At 52.2% G+C, this 17,361-nt stretch overlaps 1 protein-coding gene across 1 annotated transcript in view; it reads left to right on the forward strand.

Moving 5' to 3' along the window:
- Positions 1-17,361, forward strand: part of LOC149428602 (dachshund homolog 2-like) — a gene marked incomplete at its 5' end in the record, with an annotated part of 53,126 nt that overhangs the window by 14,171 nt on the left and 21,594 nt on the right. The gene's annotated exons all lie outside the window — the stretch shown is intronic.

Here is a 17,361-nt window from a genome sequence, read left to right on the forward strand (position 1 = left end):
CTAGTGATATAAAGATCTATGTAGAGGGATCAGGACCTCCTTCCTCCCACTAGTGATACCGCTAGTAATATAAAGATCTATGTAGAGGGATCAGGACCTCCTTCCTCCTGCGGGTGACCCCTCTAGTGATATAAAGATCTATGTAGAGGGATCAGGACCTCCCTCCTGCTGGTGACCCCTCTAGTGATATAAAGATCTATGTAGAGGGATCAGGACCTCCTTCCTCCTGCCGGTGACCCCTCTAGTGATATAAAGATCTATGTAGAGGGATCAGGACCTCCTTCCTCCCACTAGTGATACCGCTAGTAATATAAAGATCTATGTAGAGGGATCAGGACCTCCTTCCTCCTGCGGGTGACCCCTCTAGTGATATAAAGATCTATATAGAGGGATCAGGACCTCCCTCCTGCTGGTGACCCCTCTAGTGATATAAAGATCTATGTAGAGGGATCAGGACCTCCTTCCTCCCACTAGTGATACCGCTCGTAATATAAAGATCTATGTAGAGCAGTGGTTCTCAACCTTCCTAATGCCGTGACCCTTTAATACAGTTCCTCATGTTGTGGTGACCCCCAACCATAAAATTATTTACCCAGTAATTCCAATTCATGAGTGTCGTTTTACCTCCAATACTGCTGCTTTCAACACAGTAGCTGCTTTTAACAGAGTAGCTGCTTTCTACACAGTAGCTGCTCTTTACACATCGGAAATATGTGTTTTCTGATGGTCTTAGAGGACCCCTGTGAAAGGGTCGTTAGACCCCCAAAGGGGTCGTGACCCACAGGTTGAGAACCACTGATGTGGAGGGATCAGGACCTCCTTCCTCCTGTCGGTGACCCCTCTAGTGATATAAAGATCTATATAGAGGAATCGGGACCTCCTTCCTCCTGCCGGTGACCCCTCTAGTGATATAAAGATCTATATAGAGAAATCAGGACCTCCTTCCTCCTGGCGGTGACCCCTCTAGTGATATAAAGATCTATATAGAGGAATCGGGACCTCCTTCCTCCTGCCGGTGACCCCTCTAGTGATATAAAGATCTATATAGAGGAATCGGGACCTCCTTCCTCCTGCTGGCGACCCCTCTAGTGATATAAAGATCTATATAGAGGAATCAGGACCTCCTTCCTCCTGCCAGGGACCCCTCTAGTTATAGGATCTATATGGAGGAATCGGGACCTCCTTCCTCCTGCCGGTGACCCCTCTAGTGATATAAAGATCTATATAGAGGAATCAGGACCTCCTTCCTCCTGCCGGTGACCCCTCTAGTGATAGATCTATATAGAGGGATCAGGTACTCCTTCCTCCTGCCGGTGACCCCTCTAGTGATAGGATCTATATAGAGGAATCAGGTACTCCTTCCTCCTGCCGGTGACCCCTCTAGTGATATAAAGATCCATATAGAAGAATTGGGTCATACTGCATGTCAGCCCTATTGCACCCCTTCATGTTATAAGCGGAAAGACCTCCAAACCTTCACTTATGTCCCTCAGAAGACTGACCAATCCATGATACTGCCTTTCTCCTGACCTTTCCCGTCCCGAGGGCTCTGTGACTCAGGAGGACGCAGGTCCCTTCACAAGTCCGATGTGAGAATGTGGGAGAGAGAGTCGGCTTAATTATAACCCTGAGCATCAACACTGCCGAGCTATAATTTCCATAGATTTTTTATCTCTCTCTCTGGTTTATTAATCAGTAAAACTTTACAGCAGGACATTACGGTGTCTATTCCGAGGACGATTCCCACTTCTGTAATTAAATTTCTGTGTCTTTTCTGTTGTGCATTTTTTTTGCACTTTTTCGTACATTGCGGTCCATTTTAGGCTCATCGAAGTATCATTTTGCTCGAATCCTCGCAGGGAATCGATAATAGCACATCGCCCGCATGCTGGATGAGTGATAAGTGCTGCTAGTTTTCTGTGGTTTGATATCTCCGAGGACTCCAAATACATCGTGTTTGTATAGAGCTCCATTGTGTGGGTTTCCTCCGGGGGCTTCTGTTTCCTCCAACTATCCAAACAATGATAATGTAAGAAAAGCTATCTTCTATTAAAATAGGCTGTAGTATCTGCATGCTGTATAACTATTGGGAGAACATTAGAGTGTAAGCTCCTCTGGTACAGAGACTGATGGGACTGTGGGGGAGGGGACATTAGAGTGTAAGCTCCTCTGGTACAGAGACTGATGGGACTGTGGGGGAGGGGACAGAGTGTAAGCTCCTCTGGTACAGAGACTGATGGGACTGTGGGGGAGGGGGCATTACAGTGTAAGCTCCTCTGGTACAAAGACTGATGGGACTGTGGGGGAGGGGACATTAGAGTGTAAGCTCCTCTGGTACAGAGACTGATGGGACTGTGGGGGAGGGGACATTAGAGTGTAAGCTCCTCTGGTACAGAGACTGATGGGACTGTGGGGGAGGGAACATTAGAGTGTAAGCTCCTCTGGTACAGAGACTGATGGGACTGTGGGGGAGGGGACAGAGTGTAAGCTCCTCTGGTACAGAGACTGATGGGACTGTGGGGGAGGGGGCATTACAGTGTAAGCTCCTCTGGTACAAAGACTGATGGGACTGTGGGGGAGGGGACATTAGAGTGTAAGCTCCTCTGGTACAGAGACTGATGGAACTGTGGGGGAGGGGACATCCGAGTGTAAGCTCCTCTGGTACAGAGACTGATGTGACTGTGGGGGAGGGGACATTAGAGTGTAAGCTCCTCTGGTACAGAGACTGATGGGACTGTGGGGGAGGGGGCATTAGAGTGTAAGCTCCTCTGGTACAAAGACTGATGGGACTGTGAGGGAGGGGACATTAGAGTGTCTGATGGGACTGGCTCAGTGTTCTCTGTACAATGCTGCGGTATATGTCAGAGCTATATACAGTCAGGTCCATAAATATTGGGACATGGACACAATTCTAACATTTTTGGCTCTATACACCACAATGGATTTGAAATGAAACAAACAAGATGTGCTTTATCTGCAGACTGTCAGCTTTAATTGGAGGGTATTTACATCCAAATCAGGTGAACGGTGTAGGAATTACATCTTGTTCCTTTCATTTCAAATCCATTGCGGTGGTGTACAGAGCCAAAAATGTTAGAATTGTGTCCATGTCCCAATATTTATGGACCTGACTGTAAATGTATAATAGTGTGTGACTGTGGGGGAGGGGACATTAGAGTGTAAGCTCCCCTGGTACAGAGACTGATGTGACTGTGGGGGGGGGGGCATGAGAGTGTAAGCTCCTCTGGTACAGAGACTGCTGTGATTGGCTCAGTGTTCTCTGTACAGCGCTGCGGTATATGTCTGAGCTCTATAAATGTATGATAATAATAGTGTATGACTGTGGGGGAGGGGACATTAGAGTGTAAGCTCCTCTGGTACAGAGACTGATGTGACTGTGGGGGAGGAGACATTAGAGTGTAAGCTCCTCTGGTACAGAGACTGATGGGACTGTGGGGGAGGGGACATCCGAGTGTAAGCTCCTCTGGTACAGAGACTGATGGGACTGTGGGGGGGGACATGAGAGTGTAAGCTCCTCTGGTACAGAGACTGATGTGACTGTGGGGGGAGGGGACATTAGATTGCAAGCTCCTCTGATACAAACACTGATGTGACTGTGGGGGGGACATGAGAGTGTAAGCTCCTCTGGTTCAGAGACTGATGTGACTGTGGGGGAGGGGCACTAGAGTGTAAGCTCCTCTGGTTCAGAGACTGATGTGATTGGCTCAGTGATCTCTGTACAGCACTGCGGTATATGTCAGAGCTATGTAAATGTATAATAATAATAGTGTGTGATTGTGGCGGAGGGGCCATTAGAGTGTAAGCTCCTCTGGTACAAAGGCTGATGTGACTGTGGGGGAGGGGACATTAGAGCGTAAGCTCCTCTGGTACAGAGACTGATGTGACTGTGGGGGAGGGGACATTAGAGCGTAAGCTCCTCTGGTACAAAGGCTGATGTGACTGTGGGGGAGGGGACATTAGAGTGTAAGCTCCTCTGGTACAGAGACTGATGGGACTGTGGGGGAGGGGACATTAGAGCGTAAGCTCCTCTGGTACAGAGACTGATGTGACTGTGGGGGAGGGGACATTAGAGTGTAAGCTCCTCTGGTACAGAGATGGATGTGACTGTGGGGGAGGGAACATTAGAGCGTAAGCTCCTCTGGTACAAAGGCTGATGTGACTGTGGGGGAGGGGACATTAGAGTGTAAGCTCCTCTGGTACAGAGACTGATGTGACTGTGGGGGAGGGGACATTAGAGCGTAAGCTCCTCTGGTACAGAGACTGATGTGACTGTGGGGGAGGGGACATTAGAGCGTAAGCTCCTCTGGTACAGAGATGGATGTGACTGTGGGGGAGGGGATATTAGATCCCAATGCACAATGCCGCTAACCAGAACACATAAGTCGCTGCATGGCCATGCGTGTCTTTTTTTTTTTTTTTTCCGTCCACTGAAGTGCATCGGCAGCCCGTTCATAAAGAATAGGTTGCCCTAACACAGCGCACATTTCCCCGCGTATATCACGCATTAACGCATCGCGATGCATATTCCCCCCCTACCTCTCCCCTCCAATCCACCAATTGTTGGACAGACGGAGCTCTGCACCCCAAACGTCGGCCGTTTTGCATAAAATAAACATTGGCCGTCTCTAAAAGCACCTTGGAATCAATGATTTTTGCAAATGACATTCAAGTGCGATTGAAGGAGCGCTGATACTTTTTTTTTTTTCGCTGGTAAAAGCAAATTAAATTAGCACCGCTTACAAGAGCGCGGAAAGAAAAAAATTTCTCTAAACGAAGGCGATCGGCAGCAGCCATTAGCCAACAACATAATATTTTCTCTTTACTGCTCTCTGCCATTCAGTTATTATCCTATTGAAAATCTAATTACAATCCTTCTACTCCCCAGTCAAACTTCACGGTTTTTGCAAGCTTAGCACTGACACGCGATTTCATTACATTTGATTGCTGGCGCCCGGATTGACTCCGCATCTCCCGGAGATCTAAAAAGCCTTTCCAGTTTCGCCGAGTCCCTGTTTGCACATTACAGAAACAGCTCCTTTAATTAATTAGTAAGAACAGCGGTAACGCGAACTGCTGAACAGAAGATAACGGCGTTTACGATCGCGGCGAGACCCCCCCGACTCTTCCTCTGCATGTTTATACCTTAGTTAAGTTTTGGGTATGATATGACGGCGGGAGGTTGTTTGCATAAATGGCGCCCTTCACAAGGTGCATGAAAAAAAACAAAAAAAAAAGCAAGCGATCGCTTGGAGGTGTTCGGCGGGTGCCGACGCCTGCAGAGGTGCGATGAAACGGTATTGGGGGAGGACATTTTCTTTCCAGCAAGGGTTAACGCGGAATTAAACCCGGTCCAAAAAAAAAGTGTAAAAATGGCGGTCATTAGACATTAGAGTGTAAGCTCCTCTGGTACAGAGACTGATGTGACTGTGGGGGGAGGGGATATTAGATTGTAAGCTCCTCTGGTACAGAGACTGATGTGACTGTGGGGGGAGGGGATATTAGATTGTAAGCTCCTCTGGTACAGAGACTGATGTGACTGTGGGGGGAGGGGACATTAGAGTGTAAGCTCCTCTGGTACAGAGACTGATGTGACTGTGGGGGAGGGGACATTAGAGTGTAAGCTCCTCTGGTACAGAGACTGATGTGACTGTGGGGGGAGGGGATATTAGATTGTAAGCTCCTCTGGTACAGAGACTGATGTGACTGTGGGGGAGGGGACATTAGAGTGTAAGCTCCTCTGGTACAGAGACTGATGTGACTGTGGGGGAGGGACATTAGAGTGTAAGCTCCTCTGGTACAGAGACTGATGTGACTGTGGGGGAGGGGACATTAGAGTGTAAGCTCCTCTGGTACAGAGACTGATGTGACTGTGGGGGAGGGGATATTAGAGTGTAAGCTCCTCTGGTACAGAGACTGATGTGACTGGGGGGGGAGGGGATATTAGATTGTAAGCTCCTCTGGTACAGAGACTGATGTGACTGTGGGGGGAGGGGATATTAGATTGTAAGCTCCTCTGGTACAGAGACTGATGTGACTGTGGGGGAGGGGACATTAGAGTGTAAGCTCCTCTGGTACAGAGACTGATGTGACTGTGGGGGGAGGGGATATTAGATTGTAAGCTCCTCTGGTACAGAGACTGATGTGACTGTGGGGGAGGGGACATTAGAGTGTAAGCTCCTCTGGTACAGAGACTGATGTGACTGTGGGGGAGGGGACTTTAGAGTGTAAGCTCCTCTGGTACACAGACTGATGGGACTGTGGGGGAGGGGACATTAGATTGTAAGCTCCTCTGGTACAGAGACTGATGTGACTGTGGGGGAGGGGACATTAGAGTGTAAGCTCCTCTGGTACAGAGACTGATGTGACTGGGGGGGAGGGGATATTAGATTGTAAGCTCCTCTGGTACAGAGACTGATGGGACTGTGGGGGAGGGGACATTAGAGTGTGGGCTCCTCTGGTACAGAGACTGATGTGACTGTGGGGGAGGGGACATTAGATTGTAAGCTCCTCTGGTACAGAGACTGATGTGACTGTGGGGGAGGGGATATTAGATTGTAAGCTCCTCTGGTACAGAGACTGATGTGACTGGGGGGGAGGGGATATTAGATTGTAAGCTCCTCTGGTACAGAGACTGATGTGACTGTGGGGGGAGGGGATATTAGATTGTAAGCTCCTCTGGTACAGAGACTGATGTGATTGGCTCAGCGATCTCTGTACAGCGCTGTGGTATATGTCAGAGCTATATAAATGTATAGTAACAATAGTGTGTAACTGTGGGGGAGGGGACATTAGAGCGTAAGCTCCTCTGGTACAGAGACTGATGTGACTGTGGGGGAGGGGAGGCATTATAGGGCCCTTCACAAGGCGAGACCCCCCCGACCCTTCCTCTGCATGTTTATACCTTAGTTAAGTTCTGGGTATGATATGACGGCGGGAGGTTGTTTGCATAAATGGCGCCCTTCACAAGGTGCATGAAAAAAAAAAAAAAAAAACCAAGCGATCGCTTGGAGGCGTTTGGCGGGTGCCGACGCCTGCAGAGGTGCGATGAAACGGTATTGATGGAGGATATTTTGTTTCCAGCAAGGGTTAACACGGAATGAAACCCGGTCCGAAAAAAAGTGTAAAAATGGCGGCCGGGCCCTTGATGTCATAATATCCTAGTAGGCACCACATATTGCAAATTAGGGCAGACCAGGGGAGGACTGACAACTCATGGGGCCCCTGGGCAATAGGGGATCATGGGGCCCCCGTGTCATCACCCACACTTAAAACCACACCCAAAAAAAGCCTATGAAAGGTACTAGGGGCATCTCATGGGGCCCCCCTACTGACCCCAGGCCCTCGGGCAGTGCCAGAGTACTCGAATGGTCAGTCCGCCCCTGGGGCAGACCTACCTGCCAAGTGATCCCCTCTAGCGCTGCAGTCCCGGTGATCTCGGCTATCATGGGCGCTTCCATCCTCTCCTGGTCTTCCTCTGGGATTCAGACTCCTTGGCCACCTGATTGGCCAGGCCACGAGGGCCTAACTCTTGTACATGCACTTGGGAGTTACATCATCTAACAGCCGAACCGTGCCATAAATGTACACTGAGCTGCTCTTTGGGTATCCTGATATATAGGGGGACTCTGGCATGTAGGGGTACCTTTGATATGAAGTAGGGACTTCAATGTAAAGGAGGGACTCTAATGTATAGAAGAGCCTCTGATGTAAAGGAGGGCTCTGCGATGGGGTGGCTCTGATGTGATGGAGGGAGGCTCTGATATGATGTGGGGGATCTCTGATGTAAAGGGGGAACTCTGATGTATTGGGGGGGGGAGGGTTAAGTATAGGGGAGCCTCTTTTGTAAACAGGAAGCTCTGATGTATAGGGGAACCTCTGCTGTAAAGGGGGGGGGGGGCTCTGATGTAAAGGGGAGCCTCTGATGTGATATGGGAGGACTTCTGATGTAAAGAGAGGACTTTGATGTATTGCAGGGGGGCTCTGATGTATAGCGGAGCCTTTTTGTAAAGGAGAAGCTCTGACGTATAGGGGGGCCTCTGCTGTAAAGGGGGGGGGGGCTCTGATGTATAGGGGAGCCTCTGATATGATGGGCTTACTCTGATGTGATATGGGGGGACCTCTGATGTAAAGAGAGGACTTTGATGTATTGGGGGGGGGGGCTCTGATGTATAGGGTAGCCTTTTTGTAAAGGATAAGCTCTGATGTATAGGGGAGTCTCTACTGTAAAGAGAGGGATGTTTATGGGAGCATTTGATGTGATGGGGGGACCTCTGATGTAAAGGGGGGATGCTGATGTATGGGGGGGGGGGGGGCTCTGATGTATAGGGAGCCTCTGCTGGAAATGGGAGGGCATCTAATGTGATGGGTGGACTCTGATGTGATTGGGGGGGGGGTATTGATGTTTATGGGAAAGCAACTCTAATATGGGGATCCTCTTATGTATAGGGGGGCTCTGATGTATAGGGGAGCCTCTGCTGTAAATCATGGGGGCTCTGATGTATAGGGAAGCCTCTGATGTGATATGAGAGGGACCTCTGATGTGAAGAGGGGATTCTGATGTATAGGCAGGCCTCTGATATAAAGGGGAGTGGAGCCTCTGCAGTAAAGGAGGAGGGCTCTGATTTGTAGGGGAGCCTCTGATGTAAAGAGGGGGGGGGGCTGGAGTGATGGGGAACCTCTGATGTATAGGCGGGGCTCTGATATATAGGGGAGCCTCTGCTGCAAAGCTGGGGTCTCTCTGATGTATTGGGGAGCCTTTGATGTACAGGAGGGTGCTGGCTCTGATGTATAGGGGAGCCTCTGATGTAAAGGGGGGGCCCTGAAGTGATGGGGGACCTCTGACGTGACGGGGAGACTCTGATGTGAAGTTGATTCCATCGAGTGGCTGTGTGCTCCGGCGCAGGCTCAGGTTTCCCATTGATCGGTAACATTTACCTTAATTCTAGGAATGATATTTTTGCTGCCTGGACCTTCCTGACAACCAGTCTCCCTATTCTTGTATGGGGGGTCACAGTGGCAGAAATGAAAACGTGACAAACTTTATTTTTATCCAGAAACAAAGACGCGATATATTCGGCTGGTGTTCGTCTTTCATGCCCATTTATTCATGCTTGTTAGTCTGTATCAGATTATGTGTCTGAAGGTTTCCCGTGTCGGCAGCACGCTGAAGAGTCGGACCGCCGATCTGAAGCTGAGAGCAATCCTTCCGGGCTCCAGCAGCCTGACACGCCCCCAGCACAGCGCTCCAATCAACAGTGCTGCTCAGGGAATGAAGGCTGTTGATTGGAGAACTGTACAGGGGGCGTGTCGGACCTGGAACACTGCTCTCTGGGTGAAAGTGGTTGTCTTGGCTCTCCAGTGTGCAGCCAGCTCAGGTTTAACTCTGAACAGGTGATAACAAATGAAAACAAAAACATTCTGTTTCTGGGATATAACCTGACTAGATGTACTGGGAGCATGTGGGTGCAGGAGTATAACTTTCTTTTTTTTTTAATGGTTGGACTTGATGGACTTTTGTCTTTTTTCAGCCAGACTAACTATGTAACTATACAACCGTGTACTAGGGATGTACCTGGAGCTATACAATATTGCCAAAAGTATTCGGCCAGCCCTTCAAATCATGTGATTCAGGTGTTCCAATCCCCTCCCAATCATGTGATTCAGGTGTTCCAATCCCCTCCCAATCATGTGATTCAGGTGTTCCAATCCCCTCCCAATCATGTGATTCAGGTGTTCCAATCCCCTCCCAATCATGTGATTCAGGTGTTCCAATCCCCTCCCAATCATGTGATTCAGGTGTTCCAATCCCCTCCAAATCATGTGATTCAGGTGTTCCAATCCCCTCCCAATCATGTGATTCAGGTGTTCCAATCCCCTCCCAATCATGTGATTCAGGTGTTCCAATCCCCTCCCAATCATGTGATTCAGGTGTTCCAATCCCCTCCAAATCATGTGATTCAGGTGTTCCAATCCCCTCCCAATCATGTGATTCAGGTGTTCCAATCCCCTCCCAATCAGGTGATTTAGGTGTTCCAATCCCCTCCCAATCATGTGATTCAGGTGTTCCAATCCCCTCCCAATCATGTGATTCAGGTGTTCCAATCCCCTCCCAATCATGTGATTAAGGTGTTACAATCCCCTCCCAATCAGGTGATTCAGGTGTTCCAATCCCCTCCCAATCAGGTGATTCAGGTGTTCCAATCCCCTCCCAATCAGGTGATTCAGGTGTTCCAATCCCCTCCCAATTATGTGATTCAGGTGTTCCAATCCCCTCCAAATCATGTGATTCAGGTGTTCCAATCCCCTCCTAATCATGTGATTTAGGTGTTTCAATCCCCTCCATATCATGTGATTCAGGTGTTCCAATCCCCTCCCAATCATGTGATTCAGGTGTTCCAATCCCGTCCATGGACACAGGTGTATACAATCAAGCCCCTAGGCATGCAGACGGCTTCTACAAACATTGGTGAAAGAATGGGTCGCTCTCAGGAGCTCAGTGACTCCAAGCGTGGTCCCGTGATAGGTGGCCACCTGTGCAATAAGTCCATCCGGGACATTTCCTGGCTACTAAATATTCCACGCTCAACTGTTAGTGGGATTATAACAAAGTGGAAGCCACTGGGAACAACAGCCACTCAGCCACCAAGTGGTAGGCCACGTCACATGACAGGGCGGGGTCAGCGCATGCTGAAGCGCACAGTGCACAGAAGTCACCAACTGTCTGCAGAGTCAATAGCTAAAGACCTCCAAACTTGGTGTGGCCTTCAGATGAGCCCAACAACAGTGCGTAGAGAGCTTCATGGAATGGGTTTCCATGGCCGAGCAGCTGCATCCTTCCATCACCAAGTGCAATGCAAAGCGGCGGATGCCGTGGTGTAAAGTATGCCACCACTGGACTCTAGAGCAGTGGAGACGTGTTCTATGGAGTGACTAATCATGCTTCTCTGTCTGGCAATCCGATGGACGTGTCTGGATTTGGCGGTTGCCAGAACGGTACTTACCTGACTGCATTGTGCCAAGTGCAAAGTTTCGTGGATCGGGGATTATGGTGGGGGGCTGTTTTTCAGGGGTTGGGCTTGGCCCCCTAGTTACAGTGAAGGGAACTCTTAAGGCGTCAACATACCAAGACATTTTGGACAATTTCATGCTCCCAACTTTGTGGGAGGAGTTTTGGGATGGCCCCTTCCTGTTCCAACATGACTGCCCACCAGTGCACAAAGCAAGGTCCATAAAGACATGGAGGAGCCAGTTTGGGGTGGAGGAACTTGACTGTCCTGCACAGAGTCCTGACCTCAACCCCATAGAACACCTTTGGGATGAATTAGAGCGGAGACTGCGAGCCAGGCCTCCTCCCCCGACATCAGTGCCTGACCTGACAAATGTGCTTCTGGAAGAATGGTCCAACCTTCCCATAGACACCCTCCTAAACCTTGTGGACGGCCTTCCCAGAAGAGTTGAAGCTGTTATAGCTGCAAAGGGCGGGGCCAACTCAATATTGAACCCTACGGACTAAGACTGGGAGGTCATTAAAGGTCATGTGTGTGGAAAGGGTGGGGCCAACCCAATATTGAACCTTACGGACTAAGACTGGGAGGCCATTAAAGGTCATGTGCGTGGAAAGGCCGGTGGCCCAATACTTTTGGCAATATAGTGTATGTCTCTGTACTAGCATTGTTCCATGAGGTAAGTGTACATATATCCCTACCTGTAGCGTTCTGGATCCGGCGACTCTCCATCCCGCCATGCAGCTGTCACTGACTTTCTTCTGGAAGGCAGAATGCTGATGCAGAGATAAGTAGATTAAACTTCTCATCTTCTGCCGCCTTGTGATGACACCCCATCTCCCGGCTTTGATTGAGTTAGTGCTTTAAAACATGTTTAAAGCGGCATTTACATCTTCTTCACATAATGGATTCACTTGTAGGTTTAGCGTACACCGCTCCCGAGACTTGTACGCTTAAAGAGCCTGTTTTGCCAGTCAGCATCTCGGAGACAGGCGGCCTGGTGAATTATTGAGCACCCTCTGCCACTCCGCTCTGCAATGGCATTAAATTCGTGTCTTTGCACTCCGGCCTGTTGTCATGCATTATATTTAGTCGGCATTGTTAACCTGTTTGTGTCTGAGGCTTCGGCTGCCGGCTGTTAGGGAACATTGACATGTTCCTTAAAGGGTGACTAACTCTAAAAACATACACCGATCGGCCATAGCATCATGACCACCCATCTAATATTGGGTAGGTCCCCCTTTCCTGATGCAATCGAGCCATGGACTCCACTAGAACTCTGGAGGTATGCTGTGATTTCTGGCACCAAGCTGTCAGCAGCAGATTCTTTAAGTCCTGTAAGTTGGGAGGTGGGGCCACCATGGATTGGATTTGGTTTTTCCAGCACATCCCACAGATGCTTGAGTGGACTGAAATCTAGAGAATTTGGAGGCCAAGTGAAAACCTCAAACTCATTGTGGTGTTCTCTAACCATTCTTGGATTCATCAGACCAGGCCACCTTCTTCCATTGTTCTGTGGTCCAGCTCTGATGCTCATGTGACCATTGTAGGTACTTGGCTGTGGACACAGGTCAGCATGGGGAACCTGACCGGTCTGCGGCTGCCCAGCCCCATACACAACAAACTGCAATGCTCTGTGTGTTCTGACAGCATCTATCAGAACCAGCATTATTTTTTTCAACAATTTGACCTCCAGTAGCTCTTCAGTTGGATCAGACTACATGGTCCAGCCTTCCTTCCCCACCCCATCTATGAGCCCCCATCTCAATCTGAGCCCCCCACCTCCATCAATGACCCCCCCACCTCCATCAATGTCCACGACCTCCATCATTGAGCGTTCCCCCCCCACCACCTCCATCAATGAGCCCCCCCCACCTCCATCAATGATCCCCCTCCTTCCATAATGACCCCCCCACCTCCATCATTGAGCATTCCCCCACCACCTCCATCAATGAGCCTCCCCCCACCACCATCAATGATCCTCCTCCTTCATTAATGACCCCCCTTACTTTCGTTAATGAGCCTCCCCCCACACTGCCATCAATGAGCCTCCCCTCACACTGCCATCAATGAGACTACCCCCACACTCCTTCCCACTCCATCCTCCTCCCTCCCCGCCACCCTCCTTCCCATTCCATCCCCTCCCTCCCCGCCACCCTCCTTCCCACTCCATCCTCGTCCCTCCCCTCCACCCTCCTTCCCACTCCGTCCTCCTCCCTCCCCCGCCACCCTCCTTCCCACTCCGTCCTCCTCCCTCCCCGCCACCCTCCTTCCCACTCCGTCCTCCTCCCTCCCCGCCATCCTCCTTCCCACTCCGTCCTCGTCCCTCCCCGCCACCCTCTTTCCCACTCCGTCCTCGTCCCACTCCGTCCTCGTCCCTCCCCGCCACCCTCCTTCCCTCTCCGTCCTCGTCCCTCCCCGCCACCCTCCTTCCCTCTCCGTCCTCGTCCCTCCCCGCCTCCCTCCTTCCCTCTCCGTCCTCGTCCCTCCCCGCCACCCTCCTTCCCTCTCCGTCCTCGTCCCTCCCCGCCACCCTCCTTCCCTCTCCGTCCTCGTCCCTCCCCGCCACCCTCCTTCCCTCTCCGTCCTCGTCCCTCCCCGCCACCCTCCTTCCCTCTCCGTCCTCGTCCCTCCCCGCCACCCTCCTTCCCTCTCCGTCCTCGTCCCTCCCCGCCACCCTCCTTCCCTCTCCGTCCTCGTCCCTCCCCGCCACCCTCCTTCCCTCTCCGTCCTCGTCCCTCCCCGCCTCCCTCCTTCCCTCTCCGTCCTCGTCCCTCCCCGCCACCCTCCTTCCCTCTCCGTCCTCGTCCCTCCCCGCCACCCTCCTTCACTCTCCGTCCTCCGTCCCTCCCCTCCACCCTCCTTCACACTCCGTCCTCCTTCCTCCCCTCCACCCTCCTTCACACTCCGTCCTCCTTCCTCCCCTCCACCCTCCTTCACACTCCGTCCTCCTTCTCCCCTCCACCCTCCTTCACACTCCGTCCTCCTTCCTCCCCTCCACCCTCCTTCACACTCCGTCCTCCTTCCTCCCCTCCACCCTCCTTCACACTCCGTCCTCCTCCCTCCCCGCCACCCTCCTTCCCACTCCGTCTCCTCCTCCCCTCCCCGCCATCCTCCTTCCCACTCCGTCCTCGTTCCTCCCCGCCACCCTCTTTCCCACTCCGTCCTCGTCCCACTCCGTCCTCGTCCCTCCCCGCCACCCTCCTTCCCTCTCCGTCCTCGTCCCTCCCCGCCACCCTCCTTCCCACTCCATCATCCTCCCTCCCCGCCACCCTCCTTCCCACTCCATCCTCCTCCCTCCCCGCCACCCTCCTTCCCAACTCCATCCTCCTCCCTTCCCGCCACCCTCCTTCCCTCTCCATTCTCGTCCCACCCCGCCACCCTCCTTCCCTCTCCATTCTCGTCCCACCCCGCCACCCTCCTTCCCTCTCCATTCTCGTCCCACCCCACCACCCTCCTACTCTCTCCATCCTCACCCCTCTGCGACCCCATTTCTTCCTTCGTCTCTGTCCCTTCTTGACGCCCTCCTTCCCTCTCCGTCCTTGTTCCTCTCCATCGCCCTCCTTTCCTCTCCATTCTTTCCCCTCCCCCAACGCCCTCCTTCCTCTCCATTCTTGCCCCTCCCCGATGCTCTCCTTCCCTCTCAGTCCCCGCCCCTCCTCGATGCCCTTTTTCCCTCTCCGTCCCCGCCCCTCCTCGATGCCCTTTTTCCCTCTCCGTCCCCGTCCTTGTCCTTCCCCGACACCCTCCTGCCTTCTCAGTCCCCGTCCCTCCCCAACGCCCTCCTGCTCTCTCAGTCCCTGTCCCTCCCCAACGCCCTCCTGCTCTCTCAGTCCCTGTCCCTCCCCAACGCCCTTCTGCTCTCTCAGTCCCCATCCCTCCCCGACGCCCTCCTGATCTCTCAGTCCCCGCCCCTCCCTGACGCCCTCCTTCCCTCTCCATCCTTGTCCCTCCCTGACGCCCTCCTTCCCTCCCTCCCGCCACCCCTGCTCTTTGTCCCAATCCTTTCCTGATGCCCTCCTTCCCTCCCTCCTGCCACCCCCGTTCTTTTTGCAAATTCCCTCCCTGCTGCCCTCCTTCCCTCTCCATCTCCATCCCTCCCCGTCATCCTCCTTACACCCTCTCCATCCATGGCTTGTAGAACTCTGGAAATAACAAACTCCGGATAATTCCGCGTCGGCCGCGTTCCCCATTTTCTTTAGCAATGATTTAGCCAGAATTTGAGCTGTAAACCGCAAGTCCTGGGGGAGAAGGACTATTACTGAAGGATTTTCAGCTGTCGGAGAATTTGCGAGATCTGTACTCTGCGCGGAGCCCTCCTCGAACGCCTTTGCTTATTAAGCCAGTCAGGCATTTCACTGCCAGTTATAAAGCAGCAAATGTGCGCAGGAGGGCCATAAGCATATTTTACTGTTACCGAGAATCATTTATACCGGTTTTTATATAGTCGATATTCCCTCCAGAGGCCCGGATTAGACTTTAAACTAAATCTACAGTTTTGCTCACCTTTGTGTAATACTCTCCGTAATGGAATGAAACTCCAGCAAATGAATATTTGATTAGACTGAAAACCCAATAAATGAATACATTTACTGCCTGCCAGCTCCTACAAATCCTCTGCGCATGGGATGCTGAATTGCTGAAAAAAAGCCATAGATATCGCTTGCACTCGACTGTTCCCCGCCGCTAACTGGTCTCCTGAGCTGGGGATCTTGTAGATGTTGGGACACGTAACTCAGAGGGGAGCCGTGCCGCTCCTGCTTACCCACAGAAAATACGGCCTTGAGAAATTCCAAAGAGGGGCCATTACTGCGAGGATGATTGCAGATTGCACTGCACTGCCTGCCATGATGATGGCGAAGGATATTCCCCATGTATTAAAAATATTCAAGAACGACTACTTCTTTGTAATAAGAAAAATAAAAGAAATAATATTCAGCAATTTTCAGTCCTGTAGCACACATGGGAGTGCCGGTGGTCACTGGAGACGTGGGAGCGCCGGTGGTCACTGGAGACGCGGGAGCGCCGGTGGTCACTGGAGACGCGGGAGCGCCGGTGGTCACTGGAGACGCGGGAGCGCCGGTGGTCACTGGTGACGCGGGAGCGCCGGTGGTCACTGGTGACGTGGGAAAAGAAATAAAAGAAATAATATTCAGCAATTTTCAGTCCTGTAGCACACATGGGAGTGCCAGTGGTCACTGGAGACGTGGGAGCGCCGGTGGTCACTGGAGACGCGGGAGCGCCGGTGGTCACTGGAGACGCGGGAGCGCCGGTGGTCACTGGAGACGCGGGAGCGCCGGTGGTCACTGGTGACGTGGGAGCGCCGGTGGTCACTGGAGACGCGGGAGCGCCGGTGGTCACTGGAGACACGGGAGCACCAGTGGTCACTGGAGATACAGGAGTGCCGGTGGTCACTGGAACACAAGATTGTTAAAAGTCCTTGGAAACACAGGACGGCTGGGGTCACTGTAGATAAGGGAGTGCGGGGGGTCCTCGTTAGTACTGGAGTATGGGGGTCCCTGGAGACATGAGTGCAGGAGTCACTAGGGAAACAGGAGTGCTGGGGTCACTGGACACATGGGAATGCTGGGGGTCACTGAAGACGGGAGTGCAGAGGTTCTTGGAAACATGGGAGGGAGGGGTCACTGGAGACATGGGGATGCTGGGGTCCTTGACGGGCATGGGATTGCTGGGATAACTGGAGACACAGGAGTCCCTGGAAGCACGTGAGGGCTGGGGGTCACTGGACACAAGGGAGGGAAGAGGTCCCTGGAAACACGTGAGGGCTGAGGTCACTGGAGACACAGGAAGGCTGAGGTCACTGGACATATGGGAGGGCTGGGGTCACTGGAGACACAGGAGTCACTGAAGATACAGGAGGCCAGGGGTCACTGGACACAAGGGAGGGCAGAAGTCCTTGGAAACACGTGAGGGCTGGGGTCACTGGAGACACGGGAATCACTGGAGATACAGGAGGGCTGGGATCACTGGAGACACAGGAAGGCTGAGGTCACTGGATATATGGGAGGGCTGGGATCACTGGAGACACAGGAGTCACTGGAGATACAGGAGGCCGGGGGTCACTGGACACAAGGGAGGGAAGAGGTCCCTGGAAACACGTGAGGGCTGAGGTCACTGGAGACATGGGAGGGCTGGGATCACTGAAGACAAAGGAGTCACTGGAGACCAGGGGCGGACTGACCATTTGGAAACTCGGGCACTGCCCGAGGGCCCGGGGTCAGTAGGGGGCCTCATGAGATGCCCCTGGTACCTTTTTCATAGGCTTTTTTGAGTTTGGGCAAGGACACAGGGGCCCCATGATCCCCTATTGCCGGGG

The sequence above is a fragment of the Staurois parvus genome, unplaced genomic scaffold (genome assembly GCF_062004578.1).
Source record: "Staurois parvus isolate SC_StPar_1 unplaced genomic scaffold, SC_StPar_1.0 ptg003100l, whole genome shotgun sequence".
NCBI lineage: Eukaryota > Metazoa > Chordata > Amphibia > Anura > Ranidae > Staurois > Staurois parvus.